The sequence below is a fragment of the Pseudopipra pipra genome, chromosome 25, assembly GCF_036250125.1.
Source record: "Pseudopipra pipra isolate bDixPip1 chromosome 25, bDixPip1.hap1, whole genome shotgun sequence".
NCBI lineage: Eukaryota > Metazoa > Chordata > Aves > Passeriformes > Pipridae > Pseudopipra > Pseudopipra pipra.
In genome coordinates this window covers 2922003-2949080 of record NC_087573.1, presented here as the reverse complement: position 1 = coordinate 2949080, position 27078 = coordinate 2922003, and the positions used below count along the sequence as shown (strand labels likewise).

The 27078-nt window shown below is 47.3% G+C and overlaps 1 long non-coding RNA gene across 1 annotated transcript; it reads left to right on the top strand.

Annotated features, from left to right (window-relative positions):
* The first annotated feature begins 5426 nt into the window (after positions 1-5426).
* Positions 5427-26579, top strand: LOC135402579 (uncharacterized). Its single transcript, XR_010425169.1, has 5 exons — positions 5427-5956; positions 8634-8727; positions 25751-25848; positions 26273-26363; positions 26448-26579. It is a non-coding gene; the product is annotated as an uncharacterized LOC135402579 (long non-coding RNA).
* The last annotated feature ends 499 nt before the right edge of the window (positions 26580-27078 follow it).

Genomic DNA, 27078 nt, shown 5'->3' with positions numbered 1-27078 from the left:
CCTCACCGTGACACCATGCTCAGCTCCATGAAAAACAGAGAAAGAAAATGTTACACACAACCCCATAAATCACAGAACCAGAGAATCAGAGGATGGTTTGGGTTGGAAGGAGCCTTAAAGTTCATCTCATTCCATCCCCCTGCCATGATCACCTTCCACAAGACCAGGTTGCTCCAAGCCCTGTCCCAGGTGTCCCTTGGACACTTCCAGGGATTGGGCAGCCACAACCTCTCGTGGCCATGAAGACCAGCAGGGACTGAACTGAGCAGAGATTTGCTTTGGGATGTCCCACTGGCTCCTTCCATTTGATCCCCAGATGTGACTCCTCTCTCTCCAGCCATGGATGCCCTGGCTCCTGAGCCCAACAGCTCACAGGGTATCCCAGGACAGAAGGACGTGGGGGTTGCTGGGTTGGGCCCCAGCCCTTCCTCCCCAAACTCCCATCACTGGATAGGTCCAGAGGAGCATCCAAGGACAAAAGTGTCATGATAGAAAGGGGGAACTGTTCCAGAGGTGGCACAGGCAGGGAGTTCTACTTGCCTTGCCTTGCAGAGGCTGAAGTGTATTTAGTGTGAATTTACTGCTCCCTATCCATAGAACAACCTCTCTGGGAGGTCACAGCCACCTACAGCTGTAGCTGCCCCTAAAATAGGACACAGCCCTCCTTGGCAGCCCACAGCCATGCCAGGGTTTGTCCCCAGCCCCATGGATGTGTCAGCTGGAAGTGAGATGTGCAGGGAGATTCCCTGAGCTGCAATCTGGCCAGGAAACTGGGATGAGCCAAAAAAGCATCTCCCTGGGACAAAGGGTTCCAATTTAGTCGGGTCTGCTGGAGCCAACTGTACCCAGCCCAGGAACAACATCCCCTCCACGACTTGCAGCTGTATAAATCATTCTGCCTTTAATTACTGAGCCAGGGTATTGCATACATACAGCCCAGATTAATCTCAAAGAAATGGAACTTTGCCCTGAAATTAAGACTTAATCTCCTGTTTTGCTGGTTCTTTTTTTTCCTTTTTTTCACTCACTGAATGCTGTGACCTTGCAGTTCCTCCCGTTCGTGGGACTCCACATCAGGAGCCTCTTTCAGGAGCAGAAATTGTGCGAGAAACCCGGAGTTTTACAGCGGGGAGATTTAATTTAGATAGCAGGGGCTGATCACTGCCGGGCCTTTTGTACCACACCAAACTTCCCGCGTTAACAAGCGACGAGCAGCAAATCCTCGGAGCAAAACGCACCCGGGGCACAACTGGTGGCACCTGGGTGGCCAAGGGGACAGTCCCCGTGTCCCCATGGCCTCAGGGGTGAGGGGTTGCTGCCTGCCCACCCCACCCAGGGCAGGGCCCAGGGGCTCCATCCCACCTCCTCTGCACGGTCCTGACGTGATCCCCAGTGACCTTTGTCACCCAGGGAAACCCTCCTTCTCACTTCCACAGCCTGGCTTTTTATAGAATATTAATTTATGGGAACAAAGGCTGTCTTTTCCTATGTGTATTGAGAGCATCTGGCACCAATTACGAATCAGGCTCCTAAGTGCTTAAATACCATAAATGCGAACCAAAACTGCCAAAAATCTCTTTTTTTTTCCCCTCCCTCTGCACAGCTGGGTGAATCTCTGCCATCCTGTGTCACAAATGACCTTGGCTTTGACTTTGTGATTTCCTTGACCTAAATTTAGCCATGCAAACCCCAAGTTCACTCCTTTGCTATCACCATATGAGATATTCAGCTCTGCATATGAAGGACATGCCCACCTTTCTCCAATCAATTTGGAAGCTGCCAGCATTCCAGTTTAACTTCAGGCCTGAAGATAAAACAGTTCTCTGGGTTTAACCAAACTTTTTTTTTTTTTTTTACCCCCCTTAATCTTGGTAATCAATAAAACACAATTGATTTTTACCAGCATAAATCATAAGTGCCTCTCAGTGCTCAGGGAGTACATTCAGTCTTGGTAATGAGAGCGAAAGATCTACTCTTTGTTTTGCTCCACGAGCTGTTTGTCATGTTGAAGAGGCTGCTGTGAATGACTCACTTCACTTTGAAGAGAGATTTATTTTTATAAACCATTATTCCTCCTCTTGCAAAGACATATTTCCCCCCCCACACACACACACACATCGTGGTGGTACAGTTTAATTTCATGCTTTCACTGCTAAGGGTGAGACTCTGGGGTGCCTCTCCTTGCTCCTCATGGCCCTGGATGCTCCCAGTGCTGGCTGGGTCAGGGTTTTTCCATGGGGCAAACACTCACAGGACTTTTGGAACATCCCAGATCATCACTGGAAGTGCTGGTGTAAAATGAGTAGAAGAACAGGCAATACTGGTACAGGGTAGAATCTCTTTTCCACTCCGGCGATACAACAGTTTATTTGTTCAAAAAGAAACAATCACTCTCCTGGGTATTAACCCCAGAATTTTCCCTTCCAGCTGGTTTTAGGTCATGCTCAGCCTTCCCTGGCACTGCCCATGGCACCACCCAAACCCAGAAGAACCACTGAGGGGTCACAGCCACGGGTGGAAAACCTCAGGGCAAGACTTGGACTGACCAAGGCCAGGATTTGGACTTGGATGATCCTTGGATGACCCCTGGATGATCCCTTCCAGCTCAGGAAATCCTGTGATTCTCTAATTCCCACCACAGCAAGACAAGCTGGTTTTGGGAGGGGTGAGTGCCACTGACTGCAGTGGTGGGGCTGAGGGGTTGGGATGCAGGGATGTGGTGATGCCCCTTCCCGAGGCTGGAGCCTCTGGAGAGGCCAGGCAGGGCCTCCACGGGGCTGTTTGCTGTGGGCAGGCTGGGCTGCACTTCCCTGCTCCTCATTGACACCCTGTCCCCTTGGTTTTATGGTTTGGCTTCACCACAGCCCGTGGGGAGCCGTGGCTTGGCTGGTTTTTAAGGCTTCACGTCCCAGAAACATCCAAGTGATGTCAATCCCCAGCACGTGCAGCCTTGAACTTACAAACCTGGAGGTGTTCCTGTGCCTTTTCCCAGCTGGAAAAGCAGATCTGGGAGCATCCAGTCCCTGCAGTGATCTGCTGGTTTTGGTCCTGTGGTAGGACTTTTGTCACAGTGAGAGCTGGAGGAGCCGGCTCTTCTTTTGAAATTCATTTATATAAAAAGTAATACCTGCCTTGTCTGGGCTCTTCTTCTTGACAGTGACTTATAACTGATGTTTCAAAAAATATGCAAAAATTCCTGCAATGTCTCCAGCCTGTCAGCAATATATGCAAGAAAATTGCTTCCTGACCTCCATCATTTCATAACCTGAAGCAGGAGGGCTCATAATCTCAGCTCCTGTATATGCTACAGTTCCTGAAGCTGCAGATTCTCATCTTATTATTATGGACAGATTGGATGCCAAATAGTTATAGCTTAATTTAAATGTCTATTCTAATCTTTACTCTTTACTTCCTCCCTAGTTTTTATTGAAGTAAACAATCTATTTGCAAAATGAAATGCTTAAAAGAGGAGGGTGTTTTTTTCTGTGGGGAAATTCAGAGCTAGAATTATTTATATTAGCTGGTCAGGAATTGGTAGCTGTTTTACTTGAGAAGTTAAAAGCTTTTGAGACAGCTTTGTTTTCCTTCAGAACATAAATATAAGAACAGAGCTCAGTTTGTTTTAATGTTCTGTTGACAGAAACTGATGCTCTTATGGCTTCGTGCTAATGAAGAGTGTGTTAGAGGTGTACATTTAATTTTAGCTGTTTGCTTGGGGTTTTATGTTTGTCTCCACTCCACACATCTCACAGCAACATCTCAGCTTTGAGCAATGCCTTCCACTCTTTCTTCCATGTTTTTTCCAACTCCTGCCTGGTCTACACCCTTTTTTTTTTGGACCACATCCCCCCACCTCACTGTGCCTACACAGCTCCTGTTCCAGTTGGGGAGGAATCTGCAGATTGATTTCTCTGTCTGCTCAATCAATATTTATGTGCATTAATATTGTTTCCAGCATCTATCTGTTAAGGACACGAATCTCCAGCCAGTTCTCCCACACTCTCCCATTTTAATTCACAGGCACCACCTGTTAGGGGAAGTTTGCTTCATCTTGGCTGAACGTTGAGCAAACCATGGGAAGCCTGGATGAGCAGAGCTGAATAAATCCACCCCAAGACCTTCCCCCTTTCCATTTTTCCTAATCAGGGATGTTGTCGTCTTCCCTGACAGGTTATTAATGCTACACACAAGCATGTAATAGAGATTGTGTTCTTTCCATTCAGGGTTTGGGTTTTTTTTGTCCTGATAAACAGCCTGGCACAGACGAGTTCCCCCAGTCACTGCACGAATGTTGGCTGAGTTTAAACCCAGCCAAATTCTTGAGAGCTGCTGGCCCTGGGCCAGGAGACCTCTGTCATCACTCTTGGCTCCTCCTCTGCAATCCATCACCAGTGACCCATCACCCTGGCAGCTACCAGAAGAAATCTGGCATCTGGTGCCTGTTTTTATCCCAGCTCAGGTTCTGGTTTCTTTATCTCCATGTCTGGCTCAAAGCTGCTCGAGCAAAGAGGGATCTTTCTGTTGAATCCACCAAGCTTCATGTTTTGCTTTCCTTTCTTTAGATATGTCCCAGTTCTGGCTATTTTTTCATATTCCTTTCTATAATGAAATAAAAATTAACCTTCTCTGTGTTTACTCTCTATCTCTTTGCTCCATTTCTTCTATATGGGGTTTTGTTTTTTACTGATAATTTATTTCTAGCTGTTTATCTTAGATATTCCTTTTCCTCAGCATTTCCCATGCTGTGAGGTGGCCTGTGAGGGCTGGTAAATGATGGATGTGGAGCATTTCATAGCTGGGTCAGCAGCTCAGTTAACCCAGTCCAGTGATGAGTAAAAGCTACAAACATCCAGGCTTTTTGGGTGATGTGGCCCAGGCTCCAAATTCCACATAGGAGATGATTTAAATTGTAAGAGGGGACCCTGTGGGATTCAGGCTCTGAAAACACAAAGCCTGGGGCATGTCCTGTCCTCTGTGCCAAGCTCCTGTGTCCCTCTGATCCACCTCATGAGCCCCATGAGATCTCCTGCAGGGCAGATATTTTTGGCACCCTCACCAGCTGGGATGGGAGTGAGCAGAGCACAGTCACACTCCACAGAGCAGTGGCAGTCAGGGTGACCATGGATGGATCATGGGCCCTTCAGCCACCCTGAAATGCTGGGGGTGAGCTGGTTGTCCCTCATTAATCACCGGGGGTTTTTTGCTCAGGGCCAATATTCTCACTTGCATCACCCCCCTGGAAGCAAAGATGTGCACAGAGCTGGGGACAAGGATGGGATCCTCCCAGCAGGACATCACTGTTGCCATCTGGAGCCCCTGAACTTCACTGCTGCTGAGCTCAGGTGACCATCAGCAGGCTCTGATGTCATCAACTGTCTAATGACCATCAGCTGGCTCTGATGACCATCAACTGCCTCTAATGACCATCAACTGCCTCTAATGACCATCAACGGTCTCTGATGTCATCAACTGCCTCTAATGACCATCAGCTGTCTCTAATGACCATCAGCAGGCTCTTAAATACCCCAACCCTAAGGCCCAGCTCCTCTTTTAGCAGGAGGGATGAGGGCAGGGAGAGGTGCTGGCCAGGGGCATTCTGCCCTGGTGGGGCTCTCTGGGTGCCTGTAGGAATTCCAGCAGGAGATGCAGGGATGTTTTGGGTTTGGGAAGCCCCAGGCCCTCTGGAACACCTCTGGGTGCTGACTGTGCTCCTGTAATAAGGATAAAAATAGGACACAAAGTGCATGGAAAGGATAAAATACAGGTGAAAAGTTTAGGTGTGGCTCAGAGTCAGCTCTGAGTGGCTCCTGGCAGTGCTGCTCCAACCCTGCAGCCTGGAGCTGCTGCTTTCCATGACACAAACCACCAGGAGACAACAGATTTGGGAGCTGTTGTGCCTGCAGGAGGCTCTGAGTGGGAGGAGAGTGGCTCCAGCACAAGCCCATGGACCGAAAAAGTGAGTACAAAGCTCCACAAATGTCTTTTCTGATGTGATATAAGAACTGCTGCTTTAAATTATTCATTCCTTTGCCATAGTTTGTTTGTTTTATATTTAGTTTGACATGGTCTAGAAGTTGGAGTAATTTTCTAACTCACTGAATGATTCTTTTTTTTCATTTTCACTCTCTTAAGCACCTTCCCTGTCACACAAAAACAATTTTCAATCCAGACTCCAAAGCAGCCACTCAGAGCTGATGGACTTTATCTCCTGTGAATCTTATTGGCTACATTTCATTTAAATAGATTTACATGGGGAGGCCGAGGCAGCCTTTGACTTGTGGTGACCCAAACTCCTTTCTGTGAAAATACCTCCAAAAGGGAGCAGTAACCCTTCACATGCCGGGGTGTGCTGTGAAATGCTGCTTCTGCCTCTCTCTTTCTTGCCTTTTTGTTGTTGCTGTTGTTGTTTTAAAGAGGAGCAATTGAAGTAAAGCATTTGAGTGCCGTGGAGGGAGTTTTTTGGGTGGTTTGTGCTCTGCTGTGTGAGCAGAGCTGCAGTGGGCATTGCCCTGCTGGCAGCGACAGCCGGCGAGCCCGGGCAGGGCTCCTTCCCTGGGTCAGCCTGGCACAAAGAGATGCCAGAATGCCACTTCCCTCCCTGGATTTCCTTCCACTGAGTAATTTATTAATTACAGCATGCCCACTGGAGAATAAAACCTTGGCCTGATTTTGTTCTGAGCGTCAGGGGATGCGAGTTTGCTTTTTTAGGAGCAGCGAGTGGCAAAGCAGGGCTGTGACAGGAGGGTTGGAGGAGCAGAATTTTTTTAAACTGGTTTTTGTTTAGAGGTTTCAGTGCACCTTCCTGGGAGAGGAAGGACTATTTTGTACATTAGAAAGCTGAAACATGAGCAACAGAAATGTCCTGGTGAAGATCATACATGAAATGAGTTGCTGTCCACGACCTCATCTAATTGTCTTTAGGTCTAAAGAAATGGTGAGAGAGGATGAAAAGCCTGCACCTAATGGTATAGGAGGGTGGATGCAATAATTTAAGAGTATTTTGGCCTCAGAAAGAATCTACTTATTAATGAAATATCATCCAGGCTGAGATGAGGTTCAGAGGTTATGGCTCAGCCCATCACGTAATCAAACCTGTGAGACCAGCATTTCGTTTCCAAAATTGCATGTAGATATTTAGAAGGAAAATTCATTTTAAATGTTGTCAGGGAATTTATTCATACCAGCAGTAGTTAAACCCATCTGTGGGGCAAGAATAACATCATAAATTAGCAGGATAATTCAGTTTTTGTTTGTGGAGAGCCCTGAATGACTGAACCACTGGTTTAAAAACAAAATACCAGAGTGTATGAGAGTAGATGTACCTGAGAAAATCAAGTCTTGGAGAGTCTGAAAAAAGAAACTTGGAAAGAAAGACAATTTGATTAGTTCCTTTTAGCAACTAATTTGCTGAGCTCACTGTTGTCCAAGTTCCCCCAGAAAAGCACTTAGAGGCAGTGCCTGTCCTTTCAAATGGCTTGTGTGCTCAGCACCTTCTGCAGAAGAGGTTGGAGCTCCTGTCAGGAAACACTAAATAAATTATAACAATAATTAAGAACCTGCCACTTTCTATAAAGCCTCATGTTTGTTCCATTTTAACTAAGGCTAAAAAAAAAACCCCAACCCAGTGGCTGTTCATGGACAGCAGCACTTTGTCTGGGGTTCTGGTGGGTTGGAGGGTGGAGCAGGTCCTGATCCAGGTGAAGCCTCTTGACCAGGAATCATAAAATAGTTTGGGTGGGAAGGGACTTTAAAGCTCACCCAGTTCCACCCCCTGCCATGGGCAGGGACACCTTCCACTAGCCCAGGTTGCTCCAAGTTTATCCAACCTGGCCTTGGACACTTCAGGGATGGGGCAGCCACAGCTTCTCTGGGCAACCTGTGCCAGGGCCTCAGTGGAAAAGCCCAGCCCAGGTGGGTTTGTGGGTGCAGAGGGGGAAAGAAGCTTTTTCCTAAAGCCTTGAATCCAGCAGGAGAAGTTCCAGCTTTTTTCAGCTTTACCTGGTGACAGAAACCCGAGTCCCTCGAAATATCCCGAATGCAGCACTCGAGTTCTTGGCTGAGGATTTTAAGCTTTGCCTACAAAGCTGAAAATTCATTTTGCTTGCTGTAATGTGGAACACTTCAAATGCCTATTGTTTCTAAAATGACTCCAGCTAACTCCTCCTGGCTGCCTTCACAAACCTGGAAGCTGTTCAGCTTCACCAGAGTGTTCCCTGCTTGAAGGCGACTCTTCCTTCTGCTCCAGGGGAAATAAATTGAGGCTTTCAGAAGCAGAAAATGAGCAGAGTGTGCTCTGAACTGGTGTTACAACTGCAGTTTCTCCTTGAAACTCTGATGTGTTCTGGCCATTTTGATTTCCTAATCCATGGTCTGTTCAGTGGGTCAACTCCATGACCCCTAAACTCGGGAGGGATCCAATACTCTGAGTTTAATCTGCCTAAAACTAGCCAAGTCTGAAATACTGAGTCAAAATTGAAATGCAGCTAATCTAATATGTATTGATTTGATTTTTTTTTTTTTTTTAAATAGAGCTCATCTAGGAAATGCAGGTTTTCCAGCAATGTCTGAGGCAAAATTCACTTATTCTTTAGTTTGTTAGCAAACCTATCACTCATGCTTTTCTATAATTTCAGTGCCTTATTATTTCTAGAAGTTTAGAGAAAGGAAGAGTGTTTTCAATCCGAGTTAGAAGTAACACTGGATGATTTCAAGCAACTGCTTTCTCAGGTCTGGTTGTCTTTCCTTATCTTGCTGAAGAAAATACATTTGGGTAACTGAAATCACCTGAAAATAAATTAGTTGGTTTTACTCTTCCAAGAATGGACAAATTGGATTCTATTACCTCTGATGCCTGACTAGTAGCTGAGGGTGTTCAAGTCTTATGAGTAAAGTACTTTGGAAGTTTTTGTTGAAAATCCAGGTGAAATTTGGGCCCCTTGAGCTGAGAATTGACCCCCTGTGAGTGAAACTCTCCCCTTTACCTCCACTGGTTTTTGGGAGTTAAGCACTGAGTTGTCTAATAAATCACCTTTGTACAACCCTGAGCACCAGGGAAGGAATTCCTGCCATCAGGAAACACTTCCAACAAGGGTTGTGTGGGGTTTTTTGAGATGCTTATTTGAGATAAAATATCTGCACTTGTAGCCAGCCCTCACAGCAGCCAGGTCTCAGAGCTCCACAAATGACTGAGCTAAATGATGGAGCTCTGAACACATGGAAAAAGCAGGGAATGCTGCATTGGAGACACCAACCTGAGCTCAGCCCAGCTGGAGAAAAGACAAAGAACTGGCCTAAGGTTCCTACCAAATTAAATTGTGTATTAAAGTGCAGCAGGTGAGGTCTGATCCAGCCCGTGAACTGTCTGACTACTCACCAAACCCACCCAGAGATACTTCCAGAAGGAGCAATGCTCCTGATAAATCCCATTTCTGCACGGAAAGATAAAACCTCTGAGAATATTTTGCAGCGTGTTCCCATGGAATGTAAAATTTCCCAGGCTGGGAACTGCTGTAGCCATCATATTTAATTAATCTTCTTCCTCAAAGAGGTTCTTATCCTCCCACCTTTGTAATGCAGTTCAGGTCACTCCCCTGGGATTTCCCCCCATTAATGCCAGTTCAGGGCATCACTTCAGATGGGGAGATGGAGGAGTTCAATCCAGAGGTGAGCCAGGGTCAGGCAATTTGGAAATGCAGGAGGTCTTTTGCTGAATATAGATCCTGCCTCCTGCTTCAAAGTCCTGCAGGAGCCCCAGTCCACCCACCCTAAAAAAAGGCCTCCTTTCATTGCACTGACCTTGCCAAAGCTCCCCCTGCCTCCCTGCAGAGCATTTCTTTGGGATGCCTTGGATAGGATAGATTTCTTCTAGGTGGATATGATAATATTTGATCATTTGTCCTGCTTTAGGAAGAGATTTTTCTCAGGCTGTTTCTTTCCCTGTTTTTCTGTGCTCTGTGTTTTCATTCCTTTAAGGTTTCCTCATCTTCCCCTGCAGATCTCCCATCTGCAGCACAGACAGATGTTTCCAATGGAATGTGTGTTCCCTCTGAGGTATCCCTGTCTCAGCCACCATCCATTAAACACCTGCATCCCAAAACACCCTGCCTGGCCTAAATCTGAAGTGCATTAGAGTGATGGGGATCAAATGCAAGGTTTGGATTCGATTCAAGTTCCAAATCCGTGCTAAACTGACGCTGTTCTTATCTGAGCTTTTAGTTAATGCTTTTAAACCAATTCTGCTGAGGTGGTGCTTTCATCTGCAGAGCCCTGAGAGCTTTGCAGCTCTGGAGATGCAGCTCCTTGCTGCTTGAGTTGATGCTGAACCTGCCTCTCGCTCTCCCTGCCTGCTCTGAGCTTCCCAGCCTGCATTCCCAGCAGTGCAATTGTTCTGTAGCCACCAAACTCAAGGAAACACTGAGCTGGTTCCTCTTTGGCCTGAAGTGGAAGTTTCTGGCTCTTCAAAACCTCTCCTCCTGCAGAAACTGGAGATGTATCACAGAATGGTTTGGGTTGGAGGGACCTTAAAGCTCATCTTGTTCCACCCCCTGCCATGGGCAGGGACACCTTCCACTGGCCCAGGTTGCTCCAAGTCCCATCCAACCTGGCCTTGGACACTTCCAGGGATGGGGCAGCCACAACTTATCCATTCTCCAAAGCTCCAGGACTTCCTGAAGGCATCAGGGTGGCATTTGGAAGCTCCTCTGAGGATGCCCTTGCCCACCACACAGCTTGCTCCTGAGAGCTCTTCTGCTTCAGAGATTGCCTTTGACACATTCAAATCTAGATTTACTTGCTGCACTTTCAATAAGTTGTCCTGGTGTTGGCAAACCAGCTGAACTGAGAACACCCAGGGACACAAACAGACAATGAGAAATTCCTGCCCTGACACAAACTGTCAAAGCCCTGGGTGATTTCTGTCTGTCCAAAGCTGGCTGCTAATTGTTCACCCCTGGAAGGCTTTGCTAATGCTGGTGGGGCAGCAGCAGAGCCCCTAAAGCAGGTTTGCTCCCAAAAATGAGCTTCAGATTTTGCCAGGGTGGTGAAGGGAAAGTTTCTTTGCCTTATCTCTCCGTGCTTCAGTTCCCATTCCACAGGAGGGGATTTCTTCTCTGCCCTGACCCAGCCCATCCTGTTATCTGGTCTTTAATACATTTTCACCTATTTCTTCCCTTCCTCTTATGAACACAGGACCTGGGGCAGGAGGGTCCCTGCCCAGGAGCTGCTGTCACACAGATATTGCTTTAGAACAGCAAGTAAAAACTGGGTAACAACAGAGCCACAATATCCAAACTCAATCAAAAGTTGTTTGGAATTAAGTACTAATTTTCTCCTCCACTTTTGTGCAGTCTCTTGGCAAACATTGAAGGATCTGGCTCTTCCTGGCAGCAACATTCATGTGAATCATCACCAAATCTGTTCTTAAGACGCTTTCTCCCCTACAACAAAGGGTTAAAAACACAAACATCCACCAAAAGCCTTTTTCTGGGTGGGACAAGGAACATTTACTTCAACAAATCTTCTGTATCCTGCTGAAATTCCTCCTCCTAGTGAAATTCTAGGAGGAGCCCATGTGCTGTATCCAGCAGCATCTCATCCATTTGGAGAGTGAATTTTATATATATATTTTCTCTGGAAATGGAGAATGCCCTTCCCCACCCTCAGTGCTGTCTCCTTCTGCAGGAACAAATGCCTCTCAAAAACCCTGGGAGCTTCCCAAACTTAGAAAATCAATGAACTTCTTTTCCCCCCACCAATATCTAAATAGACATTTTTATGTGTTTTTACATCTTTAGCTGTTGAACAAAAGGTCAGGACTGATTTGAAGTCAGGCTCTATAACCCAGAGGCTTTAAAAAGAATATAAAATAAAATAAAAAAATATTTCTTTGGATTTTCTCTTATCAGAGAGCACATTAAAAGATAAAAGAAACAAAAATATAAATGTACATATCACTAAACTACATCCCTGCAACAGCTCTGGAGAGAAACTCAAGCTGTTGACAAACTCTGGGTACAAATGTGGGGATGAACCTGAATCATGTCTGGCAGCACAACATTCCTGGGAGGTCAGAGCAGCATCAACCTATAAATCACAGAGATTTATGGATAAAGATTGTAAGAATAATAACATTTCTCCCTCCTAATATTCACCTCTTAGCCTGGCTGGGCTCCTGCTGGGAGGAGGAGTGGGATGTTCATCCAGCTGCAGAAAAAGCTCCTTCTCCTCCTCCCAACAAGGAGCAAATCCCAATAAACACTTCTGACAAATCTTTGTCTAATCAACACTTAAAAGCCCCCAGGGATGGATATTTCATAGGCTCCACAAACAGTCCCTTAATAACCTGCTGGGAAATGAAAAGCAAATTTAAGGAGGGTTCCAGCAGCTCCCAATTGAAACATCACTTTGGGAAGACAGAGGAGTTAAAGAATTGAGTTAATTCACATCTTTGGGCAGGAAAAGTGTGAATCAGTGGAAGGAAAGAGAGGCATGTGGTAAAAAACACTCTTAGGGTGTAGGAAGGGAGGGAAAGTGGTGCAGCAGCAGCATTTAGCAAGTGAAATGTGGAAAACAGCAAAATAAAAGTGTCAAAAATATCAGATCCAGGTATAAACATCAAAGAGGCTCCATGAAACACAGTGTGGGACACCCTGGGATGGCCAAGTGACAGCATGGGGAGGAGGACAGAGCAACATCAGACTTGCAGTTGCCAATTAAAAAAAAAAAGTTTCTTCCAGGAGAGAAAAATCAATGAATTTTTTCATTGCTTTTATTTAAATTGGAAAAAAAAAAAAAAAAAGATGCAGTAAGTTCTGGCATTAAGATGATGAATGAAATTATTCTTTGCAAAAAAAAAATAAAATAAATAAATAAAAAGCCATTTGTGACATCTTAATGTGTCCTAAATATAGTGCTGTGCAGTTGGCTCCCCAGTAGAATGGGTGATATCACTCCTATCAATCCCACTCCTCAGGGCCACGTGGCAGGGATGCTCAGGGCTGGCTCACTCTGACTGTGATGGCTCTGTCTGCTGGAAAAAAAAAGCAACTTTCATGTGACATCATCAATCTAAAGCCCAAGAACGGGATGGATTTTCTGATTAGGGGGTTAAGTGATGCATCAAGAGAGAGCAGAGCTTGGTCATTGCTAATCAGTTAAATTTAGGAAGACTGAGGAGCGTGACATTATTGGCTGGCATTAAAGAGCAGCTCTTTGCTACCAGCCATTTGTATGTGTCCTCTCTTCTTCATGACTGTATTTATTATCTCAGCAATAGGGAAAGAAGCCATTCTGTTCTGTCTTTTGGGTTTGGTGCTGGCTGGCTGGTGACAGCACCCTGGTGCAACCCAGAAACTCAGGAAATGCTTCCAGGGTCTGAGTTTAACATGAATTTTGGTTTTGGATCAGTGAAATCTCACTAAAAATATGGGAGAAGATGAGGTTTATCTGGCATAAAAGGGAATTTGGCCCTAGATTTGCAGCCTGTTACAGGTGTGTTGCTGTTCTCCTGGTTTCCAGTCAGATTTAATGTGAATTATGCAAAAAAAAAGGGCTGAATTTCCTGCAGCACTAACAGGAAATGCTGAGCTCCTTGGCCTGATTTGGTAGCAAGAGGAGCTGGAATTTGCTCATGGAAATGATGGTCTCTGTGTGCCTGAGTGGGAAGAGCTGCTGCTGGGGTCTGGGTGACTGGAGCCCACTGGTGTTTAGGAGGATGATCAAAGGAGGTCCTGGACAGCTCCTCCTGCACAGACCTGTCCACTCCTGCAGGCAGCTCTTGGGTCACACAGAAGTGTGAAAAACACTGTCTTCAGTCACTGCTTCTCTTGAGAAGGTGGTGTTATTGGTAGTGAAATGAAAAGAAGCCTGATTTAAACTTTAGCCATGCAGGGAAGGGAAGGGGGGACATCCACGTGCACATGTCACAGGCTGGCCCACCCTTGTCTCCTTTACCCAGCTCAGGCTTTGTTATGTGATGCTTTCACAGGTGGCTTTGGGGGCTCCAGGAGGGTCCTCCTGTTCCTCTGCCTGTGCAGGTGTCCTGGCACCTCGTGTGCTTGTCCTCATGGCAGAGCTGTGCCTGCTTGGAATGCCAGGGCAAGCCCCAGATGAGCTGTTCTGATTTTTATCTTATTGCTGAGAGACCAGAGAAGAACCTGGGAACAAACAACCCTGTGAAACGTGATTGTCTCCCTCGTTCTTTGTACGTGAAACAACTTCCTTCCAACCAGCCCAACAATTCCCATTCATGCACACTGGTTTGCATTTTCCAAAATGCCCTCCCTGCTTCCAGGGAAGCCCCTGGTCCTGGGAATTCAGTGGAGTGAGTAGATGAATCAATGCAGACTGTCCTGCTGAGGTGCTGACTCCGTTTCCCCTGGCAATAATCCCATCATTAAACCACTGCTGCCTCAGCTCAGAATGTCATATCTTAGTGGAAGATGAGATTCCTCTTTTATAAAGGGAAAAAAAAAAAAAAGAAAGAAAGACAAGGCTGGACCCTCAAGAGTGATTTTTAATTATTTCCAGATCTTCTGGATCATTAGGAAGATGAAAGATGGCATCAGTTAAGATGCAGGGCACACTGATATAATGTAATTGATTTTTACATATATTTAACTGATGATTCATAAAATGTGGTCTGACTGCAGCAGCACAGCCTTAAGTGCAGCCTGGATATGAAAGGTCCAAGCTCATAATAGAGAGATTACAGGGTCTGCCACTGCTGAAGGTGAGAGCCTGAGGACAGGGCTCCTGCCATTCATCATCATTACCCTTATTTATTGTTTGCATGCTGGCAGTGGCTGGAGGTTGGATCCTGGTGCTGAGGGGGCAAGTAGGACAGAGAAATGAGATTGTAGGAGTGCAGTCAGGGTGGCACTGACATCAGGAGGCCTGTTGGGGTTGGGATGTCACCTGTGGAGCCTTGTCCTCGCTGTGTCCTGGTGGGTGCTTCCAGAATCCATAGATCTATTTATTTTCTTTCTGATTTTATATATATATAAGGAAGGCAGGTTTAAATTATTAGGTATTAGGAAGAACCTCCTTATTGTGAGGGTGGGGAGGCCCTGGCACAGGTTGCCCAGAGAAGCTGTGGCTGCCCCATCCCTGGAAGTGTCCAAGGCCAGGTTGGACAGGGCTTGGAGCAACCTGGGACAGTGGAAGGTGTGGAGGGTGGAACGAGGTGCCTCCAACCCAAACCATTCTGGGATCCCATGGTTCTATATCCTCTATCTATAAACACCTTGCCCACCCCTCAGTGTCTGTGGATGGTTTCAGTGGTGCTTCCCTGGTGTTCCCTGCCAGCAGCCAAAACTGGGGGTGCTCCCAGGCTGCCCCCACCCAAACCACCCTCGGGGGTGGCCGTGGCTCTGAGTGAGGGGCACCCAAACCCCCCTGGGTCCTGAAGGTCCCCCACTGCTGGAGGGACTTTGTTCAGCACTTCTCAAGCTGAAGGATTGAAATCCACCCCTCTGAGAAGTCAGTGAGGCTTCCCTCTGGGCCAGGCTGGTTTAGGAGCTCGGCAGGGCTGGTGGCAGTGGGTGCCACGGTGCCCCTGTCCCTCCTCTGGGACATCCCAGGACTGAGCTGAGGGGGTTGAGCTCCTGGGGGGCTGTTCCACACCAACTGCTCAGCCAGATAATGGCAGCAGAGATGAATCTAATCCAAGGGTCATGGAATCATGGAATGGTTTGGGTTGGAAGGGGCCTTAAAGCTCATCCTGTTCCACCCCCTGCCACGGGCAGGGACACTTTCCCCTATTTCCAGATTGCTCCAAGCCCCGTCCAACCCCACCTTGGACACTTCCAGGGATCCAGGGGCAGCCCCAGCTTCTCTGGGCAACCTGTGCCAGGGCCTCCCCACCCTCCCAGGGAACAATTCCTTCCCAATATCCCACAGGCAAGGAGGCAGGTTGAGCCCAGCTTAAGGAATGTGTGTCCCAGGCCCTGTTTGTCAGGCTGAGCACTCCAAGGATTAGACCCGACAGCCAGCCCAGAAATCCTGTGCAAACCCTCCTCATCTGCCAGACCTTTCAGGCTTTGATCGCTGCAATTCCTCATTTCAGGGACTTATATTGATTGCTCTAAGAATTATACACACACACACACACAGACAGGAAAATCAGAGCAAACTTTTTCCCAAACAGTCGTATCCCAAAGGACTGGGAAGGATTGATTTTTACACGTTTGGCTTTTAGGCTATTCACATCTCAATCCAGACAATCTTCTTTCAAGAGAGTCCACTACAGTCTACTTAATTGTATTTTCTGAGCAAGCAGTGCAAGAGATTTGTTGGCTTTACTGTCCAAAAAAGACACAAATCTTTTCTTCCAGGGTTTTTTTTTTTTGCCTTGAGTCCGTAATATAGTGAGTGAATTTCTGACCCTAAAAGCAATAAAATATCAAATTGTGGAGTCCAACACCACTGGGAAATGATTAGTTTATGAAGGAATTTAAAGACTTGGAAAGGAGGACCTGGCTGTATATTTTTTTTTTTATTTTTTTTATTGGGTAGCAATTACTCTTAGTATAACTTTCTAATTTGGTCAGGACAGTGTGTGAGCTCTGATTCTGTACTTCACGTGGTAACTTGGTAAAATAACCCCAGTCTGGGCTTTAAAAAAGAATTCTTTCATATATTTTCTTTGGCTCTAAGTTTAATAGTTGGATATATTGTGCCTGACCAGGTTAGGTATTCCAATGACATCTTGTAAATTGGGTTAAGAATACAATTTTGCAACTTCTATCCAAGTTTGCTGGTTTATTTAAGGTTATAAAAGAACTGGTTAAAAAATGTGGGTTTACTTTGCAAGCTGCACCAAACCTCCCTTACCTTGGGAGCAAGACCACGAGTCACAGCCAGGTCAGAAAGGGGCTACTTTGTGGAGTAACAACATAAAGACAATTATCTCATTATCTGAGCACTTTGTTCAGCACTTCTCAAGCTGAAGGATTAAAATTCACCCCTCTAAGTCAGTGAGGCTTCCCTCTGGGCCAGGCTGGTTTAGGAGCTCGGCAGGGCTGGTGGCAGTGGGTGCCACGGTGCCCCTGTCCCTCCTCTGGGACATCCCAGGACTGAGCTGAGGGGGTTGAGCTCCTGGGGGCTGTTCCACACCAACTGCTCAGACAGATAATGGCAGCAGAGATGAATCTAATCCAAGGGTCATGGAATCATGGAATGGTTTGGGTTGGAAGGGGCCTTAAAGCTCATCCTGTTCCACCCCCTGCCACGGGCAGGGACACTTTCCCCTATTTCCAGGTTGCTCCAAGCCCCGTCCAACCCCACCTTGGACACTTCCAGGGATCCAGGGGCAGCCACAGCTTCTCTGGGCAACCTGTGCCAGGGCCTCCCCACCCTCCCAGGGAACAATTCCTTCCCAGTATCCCACCTAACCTCACCCTCTGGCAGTGGGAAGCCATTCCCCCTTGTCCTGACACCAGGATGCCTCTTGCACAAGGACCTTGTGCTTCTGACCTGGTTTCGACAAATTCAAACCTTCAGTTCAAGTGAAACTTTTTTCCAACACTTTCATGAAAATATTTTTTTCTTTTAAACAGCACAGCAAAACTTCATTTTGCTCAGAACATTTTGCTCCTCAGCTCTGTGCTGGACTTTCTCTCAATTTTCCCTAAAAATCTCATCCCATGTCCTAAAAACCCCCTCTGTGCAACGTGGTAACACCAAAATTAGTGTCCAACATGCTTTGTGTCCGAGTTTCAACCCCTTTAGGGAATTAAAAATGGGCTGCACCGAGCAAACAGGGACTGACCCTTCCAGACACCGTGGAGTTGTCACAGCAGCTCCTGCAAAAATCCCTGTTTATTCCATTCCGGCAAAACAAGCAAATAAACTGCCGGCGGTGCTTTGAAACTTCATATCCCCGTAATGGAATGCTTTTAGAGAGGAGCAATAAAAACAAATTGAAAACTGCTTTTGTGCTGGGTGCAGCTGGCACGAGCAAACGGGGGAACGCGGAGCTGCGACGGAGCGGCCCCGCTTTCATCGCTGGGAAGCGACAGGTCTCGTAATGGCGTAAATTAACTTAAAAAATGGGCTTTTTTAGGAGCCCTCCGTGTTAACTCTGAGCGGTATAATTACAGGTCTTTTTATGATTTAGGTTAGACACCAATTAGCTTCCTTCTGAGACTCTCAGATGACTGTTCTTCCCCTTCTCAGGCAGGACTCGCTCTGCTCTGGGTTGCTGCACGTGAGGCAGTAAAGTGAAATCGTTCATAACCGAGGGAAGTGACTGTGTTTGCTGGCTTGGCTTTGCTTTAAGTACATTTTCTGTGAGCAGGCTGTCACAGGAAATGCAAATTTGTGACGAGGCTCTTGCATCTCTAAACCAGAGTACATAAAATGGTCGGGGAGTTCCTGGGAGTCATCGGTGGTTTTCAGCCTTCTGATGTCCCTGTGTCGCTCCATCCTGTCCTCAGGCTGATCCCATTTCCCTCAGGCAGCTTTAAGTGCCCTATTCCCATCCTGATCCAAGCATCCATATCCAGCCTGAGCCCATCAGGGCTTCCTGCCCATCAGTCTCACCCTGAGCCTTGCCTGTTCCAGCAGTGATGGATTGCCTCTGGAGGTCTGGATGCCCCACAGTTTTGTGTTACCACATAAAAAAATCCATACTGTCCTTTAGGAAAGACATTCCAGTTCTTTCTCAGGTTCTCTGTGTTAAAAAAAAAAACCACCAAAACTCCCCCAAAATAGTGTGTCTTATAAGTGGTTATGTAAGAAGTTAGGGTTAGTTATATATAAGTTAATTTGAGCTTATTTTTTTTTGCTCTTATGTTGTTTCTCATCTCTCACCAAAAAATCTGTGTGTGGGTTGTACGTGGGTTGCAGAATGGTCTTACCTTGTGGTTTCAGAGCCAACTCATCTTTGTGAGAAATGAAAATCATCTCTTATTATAATGCCTACAGAAAGATAGAGAGGGTTTCTAATTGCTAATCATACTCCTTAATTTTTAAGCCAGGTTTTTAGCTGGTATAAATTAATTACATCCTTTCCCTCTGCTGAATTTTCTTACATTTTCTGATGTAACCCACTAACAGCTTCCTAGTGTACCCTGGACCCATCCTAGTGAATCCAGAATGGGACAAGATGCAGAAAGAGCATGACCCTGCTTGAAGTCACTCTTGCAAATAGAGCCTTTAGTCTTCTAATTTCCCTTTTGAAGGTCATAACGAGTAAAATATGTGACATAGCCCGAGGAGACTGCAGCACTACCACCAAATTCTCTCACCACTTCCTTTACTAAGCAGCTGCATTAGGATTTATTTGCCTTGCCTCATGCTCCATAGTACTTGGTGATCATCTAAATTTGTGCTGTTGGTTGAATTCTAAGTAAAAAAAAGACTTTTACATCCGTGTTAAGGGAGCTACTTCATCTCTGCAATGCAGGTTCTCCAGGACAGAATTCCCTGGCTGTTTAGCAGTACCTCCACACCACAGCTCTGGACACCAGGAGACAAATCTGTTCTTAATACCTGACTAAGTAGCCCAGGGGTTCGATAATGTCTTTCTCCTCAAGGTCACCGGTTCAAATATAACACAAGCTGGAAGTTGAAGTTATTACCATTTGATGGCTTTTTTGTTAGTCCCTGTGAAATTAAGATTGCACATGAATGGACTGTCTCCAGGATATGGGGAGCTGGGCTTTGGGAAGGGCTCTGGGGAGTGCAGGATGAGGGAGCAAACACTTCACCCTTTGCCAGTGGTGCAGAACTGATGGCAGCTGTTTGCTGTTTTCAGAGACATAAGTGATCAGTGATCTGCTGCCTCTCCATAATTTAGGTGGTTTCTGCATCTGAGCAGGTTATTGTGAATAAATTGACACAGTATTCTATGGGAAACACAGGTTTACTCTGCGAGTGTTCTGCTCTGGAGGTTGTGTTGGCAAATTAACCTAAATTAATGATTCTACCCAGATTTAGGGCTCAGAGACAGGCTGATAGAGCTCCTGGTCACCTCCAAATGTGCAGGGATTTCACCTGCCTGTGTCCACTGTGTCCCAACATAGAGAGACTATTTAGAAGAGTGTGGAGTGGCAGGCCAAGGGGGAATGGCTTCCCACTGCCAGAGGGCAGGGTTAGGTGGGAGATTGGGAAGAAATTGTTCCCTGGGAGGGTGGGGAGGCCCTGGCACAGGTTGCCCAGAGAAGCTGTGGCTGCCCCATCCCTGGAAGTGTCCAAGGCCAGGCTGGAGCAACCTGGGCTGGTGGAAGGTGTCCCTGCCCATGGCAGGGGATGGGATGAGATGAGGTTTAAGATCCCTTCCAACCCGAACCATTCTATGATAGTGGGAACAAAATCTCCCTCTAGCTGGGTGCCAGTGCTCTCTCAGACCAGACCCACCAAGGGAAAGCTCTTAAGGAAAGAACATTTCTCCCCTCTGTGAGCTCCTGGAGCCAAAAGCAGAGCAAACCCCCTGCCCACCCTTGTGAGGAGCGTGGCCACAGCCCCTGCTGCTCATCCCTGTTGCCTCTAATGGGATGTGCAGCCCTGGGGATTGGGTGTTTAATATGTGACAAACCCCTGCTCTGCTCCCCATTCCTCAGACCCGTCTGGTTGCCTTTCTTGTCACAGCAGGGTGATTACAGAGCACTTTGTCAATAATCCCACAAACCCATCATCCCCTCGATCAATGGGAGCTGGATTTGTCCAACCTTCCCTCAGCTGGAGAGGACCAAGGGCAGGGATGTTGCTTTGCCACCTCTCAGGAGGTAACTTATGGATATTCCTCTGTGTCTCTTCTGTCTCTGTTGTTGCTGATTTGGATCTGAGAGCTCTGCATAAAAAGGAATCCTTGGAGTTCTCTTCAGCTATCCATCGAGTCAGTGTGATTAGGGAAAAGGAGCTCTGGTGGACAGGGACATGAGGGACATGTCCCACCTCGTTGTGCTGGCACAGAGCAAGTGACATCCCCTGGGACACAGGTGGCAGGAGAAGGTTGTGGTTTGTGTCCTGTGGGAAGGATGTTGGAGGGGATGGGTTAAGAGGGTGGCCCGTGGTCCCAGACCCCTGGGAGCAGCTCAGGGCTGAGTGTGTGTTACCTCGAGACTGTTCCTCTCATGGGAACTCACAGGATATGAAGCTCTGGGGTGGGTCCCCCTCAGGCATCCTGCCATGGGATTTTCCTGCTTTGTCAGAGGCAGCTGAGCTGGGAGCAGAGTTTTCCATAAGAGAAATAGGGGAACAATTCCAGAAGGGAATTCAGCCCATCTGCAGCCAAAGAGCTTCCAGAGGTGCCTTTCTGATGACTGCTATCAGCCACTGGGTTTGAACTTGGAATCCCATTTAAGTGCCAGAAGTGAGGCAGAATCACTCCAAACCCTCAAATACTCTTTTGAATCCTTTTGTGAGTCCAGGATCTTGCTGGCAGGGAATGAAGGCCCAGGGAAGTGAAGCTGCAGCCTTTCTGTGCTCTGATAACGTTGTGCCAGCGTGTCCTCAGTGACAGTATCTGTGACCTGGATTCTCTGCCCACCTCTGGGCTGCTCTCCTGCCTGCACATCAGGGGATGGGAGCTCTGATATCACCTCCAGGGGATGGGAGCTCTGATATCACCTCCAGGGGATGGGAGCTCTGATATCACCTCCAGGGGATGTGCTTGTGGCTGAACTTGCTCTGCTTTCACGTCCAGTGCAGCCCAAAGTTTTGCTCCTGCTGAACCAAGCTCTGGGTCTCGAGGTTTCCAGTTAAAATCAGTGATGTCACTGCTCCCTCTGGGGCCAGACAGAACGTGTGCTAAGGGGAGAGGCACTGAATTGGAGCTCCAGGGATGCTGTCCAAGGACAAAGCAGTTTGACCTAAATTCTTCCATGTGATGGCAGGGCTTGCAGTAATGAATTCTGTCTTATCTGTGTGATGGGGTTATGATTTGCAGGCATCAAAATCCGTAATTCAGTGAATGCTGCTCCAAACCTGGGAGGCAGCTAAATAAATAAATAAAATTTGTCAATGCAGAATAATGTGCTTGCACACGGTTAGCAATAGCCAGGCAACTGTATATCACAGCCAAGAATAATGTCAGGTTTTGGAATCAGATAAATTGCAAATAACAATGCAGAAAACAACTGAACCTTGAGGAATATCTGCAGCCAGGCTGGATGAGGTGGCTGCAAAAAGCCTTTGTGTGGAAGAGAGAAATAGAGACCAATAAGACAGGGGGTAAAAAAAACTGGGGAGGGAACAGCAGGCCATAAAGCTGTGATCAAGTGCAGGAGAGATGATAAAAGGCCATGGACAGCCCAGGAAAAATATTAAGAAGCAATAAAATGCAGCATCAGTGGAGATAAGATGATAATTTGTTATTCTCAGCAGAGCCATTTGTGCACTGGGGCTCTTCCCAGACTCCAGAGCTGAGCTGGGCTCTGCCTTGCACCTTGTGCAGTGATTTACACCTTGGCAAAGCAGGAGGAAAACCCTCCAAGCAGGGAGTGGGAGGATTTGTGTGTGTGTGTGTTCAGGGGGAGGGAATTCAGCTTTAGCAAAGCTCAAACCTGTCCCTGGAAGGGCTGGGAGGCTGGGAAGAGTTGGTTTTCCACTAGAATTATCCTAGTTCTGGCCTCCTTGATTCCCCAGCCCTTTTCCAAGTGCAGAGGGCTGGGAAGAGCTGTTTATCCACTGGAATTGGCTGTTCCCAAACAGCTTTGGCCACTCAGGAGTTGTGCATTCCCAACTTCAGTGCTCATGAGGATCAACCCTGCTTCTCCCAAGGAAAAATGGCTCAGCAAGGCAAGCAGGGATGGGAGAACTGGGTGCCCTGAGCCACTGGGTCAGAGAGGTGGCACTGACCCACAAATGTGAAGGACAACACATCCCACACGAGTCTGGGAGTCAGGAAAAGGATTTGGAGGGATTTTGGCACAGCCTGGTGCCAACTGCTGTGGGCACACAGAGTTTCCTCACTGGGAACACCCTCCCTTTGCTCCCAGCTGCAAGACTAAGCTCAGACATGATAGTCCAAGACACCTTTGACTGGAAATAAATGAAAATGTCACTGACTTTGGCTGACCTTTAGAGCTGTGATGTTGGTCTGAGCGTTGAACAGGCACGTGGGAGCAGGTGGGAGCAAATGTCTGTGCTCCACAGGGCAGAGCTGCCTCTGGGATGTAGGAACCAGCCTGAGAGATGGAAAAATGGGAACTGGAGAGGCTGGAAGTGCCTCTGGGAGCGGGAGGAGAGGGAGCTGCACAGAGTTATCTCCCAACTCCATCTCTGCATCCTCTAAGTGGCACAGACATTGTTCAGCAGTTTTCAAAGATGCTGATAACAATGATACAGATCCCTGGTACTTATTAAGCTGATGGCTTTTAAACATTAAATTCCAGCTATAATTAAATTAACCGAAATTGGTTTTATTTAAAAAAAAATAATAAAAAAAGAAGAATTCTAAGCACTCCCCAGTAGCATTTAAAAGGTGAGGGAATTGCCTGCAGGCCTAAATAAGCATTGCTGCAGATTGAATCCAGGACTAATGGGATAGCTAATGACTGAAGTTGTAGTCAGGGGACCACAGAGGAGGGGGGGACATGAGGGAGGAGGGACAAGTTCAGTCACTGGGGAGGGTTCTGTGGTGCTGTTGCTGTTTTTCCTGGAAAGGGACTCCAGGCCAGCCTCTTGCAAAGCCAAGGAATTAGATGCAGAGTGACACGATCATCCTGGCAATCAGGAAGTGATTTCTTATGGAATTCTTCCATTTCAAACAGTTTTATGCAATCGTGCAGCCCAGAGCTCTGCCTGCCCTCCCTCTGGGTGAGGATGGGCTGGGCAGGGGGAGCTGCCACCAGGGCAGGGAAGCAATGCAGAGCTTTTAGTGCCTCCAAGGCTTTCTCATCCTCTGTCCCACAGGCAGCTTTTGGGAGGGAAGGAGAGAGCAAAGAGCTGGGTTTGGCTCTGCTGAGCTCGAGTCCAGCAGGTCTGGAGCTGGGGATCCCTGTGTGTTGTGGGCTCCAGCAGTGCCACAGTGTGCTCTGTGCATGCTGGGGCTGGGAATGCTGCTGGATATAACCCCACAGCAACTTGGGAAGGGATTTCCCATCCCTCCCAGCATGGTGAGATTGCCCTTTGGACTCCCAAAGGGTCTGGCTGGGGAAGGGAAGCCTTTGGTGACCTCAATCTGAGTGTAGCCAAGCGTCACCTCCTGCACAGGCAGCCTGGGAACCCCTGTGAGCTCAGAGACCCATTTTTAAAGAGAAGAGCTGAAGGAAGTGACAAACTAAGTTGCACAGACTCTAACCCTGCTTGCTGTTCTGTATTTAAATCCATTGTTATAGCCTGGGGCACCCTTGAATAATTACTTGTGCTGACTGACTGTGACGTGATGCCACACGAGGCACAACAGGGCTCAGTGATGCCAGTGGGGCTCTGAGCTGGCCCTGTGGAGCCTGTCCCACCTGCAGAGGAGGTCCCACTGATGGACTTTGGCAGGATGAACCCCTGGGCCTCACTTTCCTTGGCTCCCTGTGCTGTGTCTCTGCTCCCTGTGCACGTGTCCTACACGTGTGCGTGTCCCCGGGTGCCCTCCAGCAGCCCAGCCCGTGGCCTGAGGCAGGCAGATGGTCCCTCAGACAGCCCCAGGCCCCTTTGCTGCAAACTATCCTACACTGGGAAAAATACCCAACCATTTTCACCACTCCCCTGTGAAGAACTTGGTGCTGGTTGAGCTCGTTTCCACTCCAGCAGCATCATTTACCTGGGAGGGGGGACAGCTCTGTGAGGGGGCAAATAACAAATATCTTATAGGGGAAATTATAGGGTGGATTCAACAGGCCAAAGAAACACCCTCCTGTCCAGGTTAGTCCTCATGCCAAAATACCAGCCATGTTCCTGGTGACATCCCTGGGGGATGGGGGACACAGTGAGAACCCCACTTGTCATCTGGGACCTGTCCTGGCAAAAAATCCATGATACTCTTGGCCATGAGGGCTGCCCGTGTCAGCAGCTGCCAGACTGAGCAGGCAGAGCCCAGGCTGAGCATGTCCCTGGTGTGCAGGAGTGTGGTGGCACCGTGTGAAGACAGAGGTGCCCTGCCCGTGGCTTCACCCAGCCCGGGGTCAGCAATGCAGGGCAAAAGGACTTGGTGTGGTGGGAGCTGGGCATCAACTCAAAGCTGTTCTGCCAGACTGCAAGAAAAGAGCAAGTAGGACCTTCAGGACAGAGCTTGCAGGGAAAGGAGGGGCAGCTGTGCCTAAATCTGAGCACCCCTGGGGAAGGCACGTGCTCAGGGATGAGCTCCTTTAAGTTCTCTGGGACATCTCTGCTGCGCCAGCCTCCTGCTTGTACCTCTGCCCAGGGCTGGGTTTAGTCTTTGCAGCTTGTTGGAGTAGTTGAGGACACAAGGGAATGTCAGAACCTGCTCTCCAGCTCGTGGCAGAGGTGCTGAGCTGCAACACATGCTCGTGTCAGATCTCCTTTGCCAAGATCCCCTCTGCAGGGATCATTTCTGAAAGACATTTAACATTTCTGTTCTGGCTTTGAAGATCAGATTAAAGTGTGTTCTGTTTTGAAGGAATTGAAAATATACTTGTTAATTTAATAGAAGGCTTCCTCTGGCTTGCAGGATTTGTCCCTGTTAGGCACATCATTCAAAAAATTACCTATTGTGGTTGAAAAAAACAATTTCAAGGCATCTGGAGTTGTGCTAATAACTGTGAGCAGCAAGTCTTCGATTCCCTTCATACTTCATTACTGGCCTGTCCCAAAAAAAAATCCTGTCTTAATCAGGGCTTGTTTCTCCTGTCAGGTTATTGTTCATTGTGAGATGTGAGGCAAAAGAAGGCATTTCCCTGCTTTTCCTTGGTTGAGTTCCCTGTCCACTGCTGACAGCCCTGCTGGAACAGAGTGAGTTGAGGAGTTTGATATCAAATCTATCACTGAGAGAGGGGATGATTTTCCTTTCCTCCCACTCTCTGAATTCCTTTCCTGGTTGGATGTTGGAATCACTGCTGGGAGGAGAGGACAGAAGGGAGGACAGGCAGATGGACAGACACACAGATGATGAGGTCATGCCAGCCCTCAGCCCTGTTACAGCACAGCATTAGGGGGGTTTGTTTCCCAGTGAAAGTCAGGAGTGTGGAAATCCCACCTTTCATCTGCCTCAGCCCCTCTGCAGGGTAACAACCTGCTCCTTCATCACAAGGAAAGCACTGCAAGGTTTAATCATTTCATATTAGAAAGCACTTTGATAGCCAAAGCTCTACACATCTGCTAATTAACAGTAACTCTGTTTGAACTATCGATAATTAATGTATATTTTATTTCCCAGTGTGTGTTTGCCAACAGAGGCAGGAAAAGGATGGCTGTGCTAAGGGGAAGGGACAGGGAACACATATCTCTGCCTCATGAAGTGACCTCAGGTGGCTGAACCCCCCAGGCTTCCTCTTTTCTCTTCCTTTTGGGCTCCCTCAGATTAACCTCTCTGCTCTCCCTCTGCTGAACAGGTTCTTGCTGCTGCTGCAAAGCACAGAGAGAAAATCCCCTCTCGAGCTCGTGGGTGAAAATGCACCAGAGTCGATAAAAATGACCCCTATAAATCCAGAAATGTGACCCAATAAATCCAAAGTGGGATTTTCCCTTTTGGTTTTTCCTCCTTATTGAAGGAGTTGATTTTGTTCTCTGGGTCTGGGTGTCTTGTGATGGGCACAATCTCTCCAGAGCTCCAGATACCAATCGAAACAGGAGCAGCACCTGGCACTTCCTTTAGCAGGAGAAGTAAATCAGGAGGGTTGCTGCATACATCTTTGCTATCATCTTGCTGTTCTGAAATGACTCATTTTGACTTTATCTCTTCCCTGGAAACCTGTGTCCTCACCTCTGAGTTTTATGCATTGATGCAATACACCAGAGATTAAAAAAGAAAAAAAACCAAAAAAACCAACAAACCAGCTAAAAAATAAAAAAGATTACATCGTTTACCAGCCAGTTGGTGGTTTCTTCTGTGCTCCTGACCAGCTAATGCTGTGGAGTTTATTTCCATTAGTTGTATTATTGCCTTTTATCTGCTTTTCCCCACGGCACTTAAAGCGACGTCAAGGCGCCAAATCTATTTTTATGAAACTGCCCCGTAAAAAA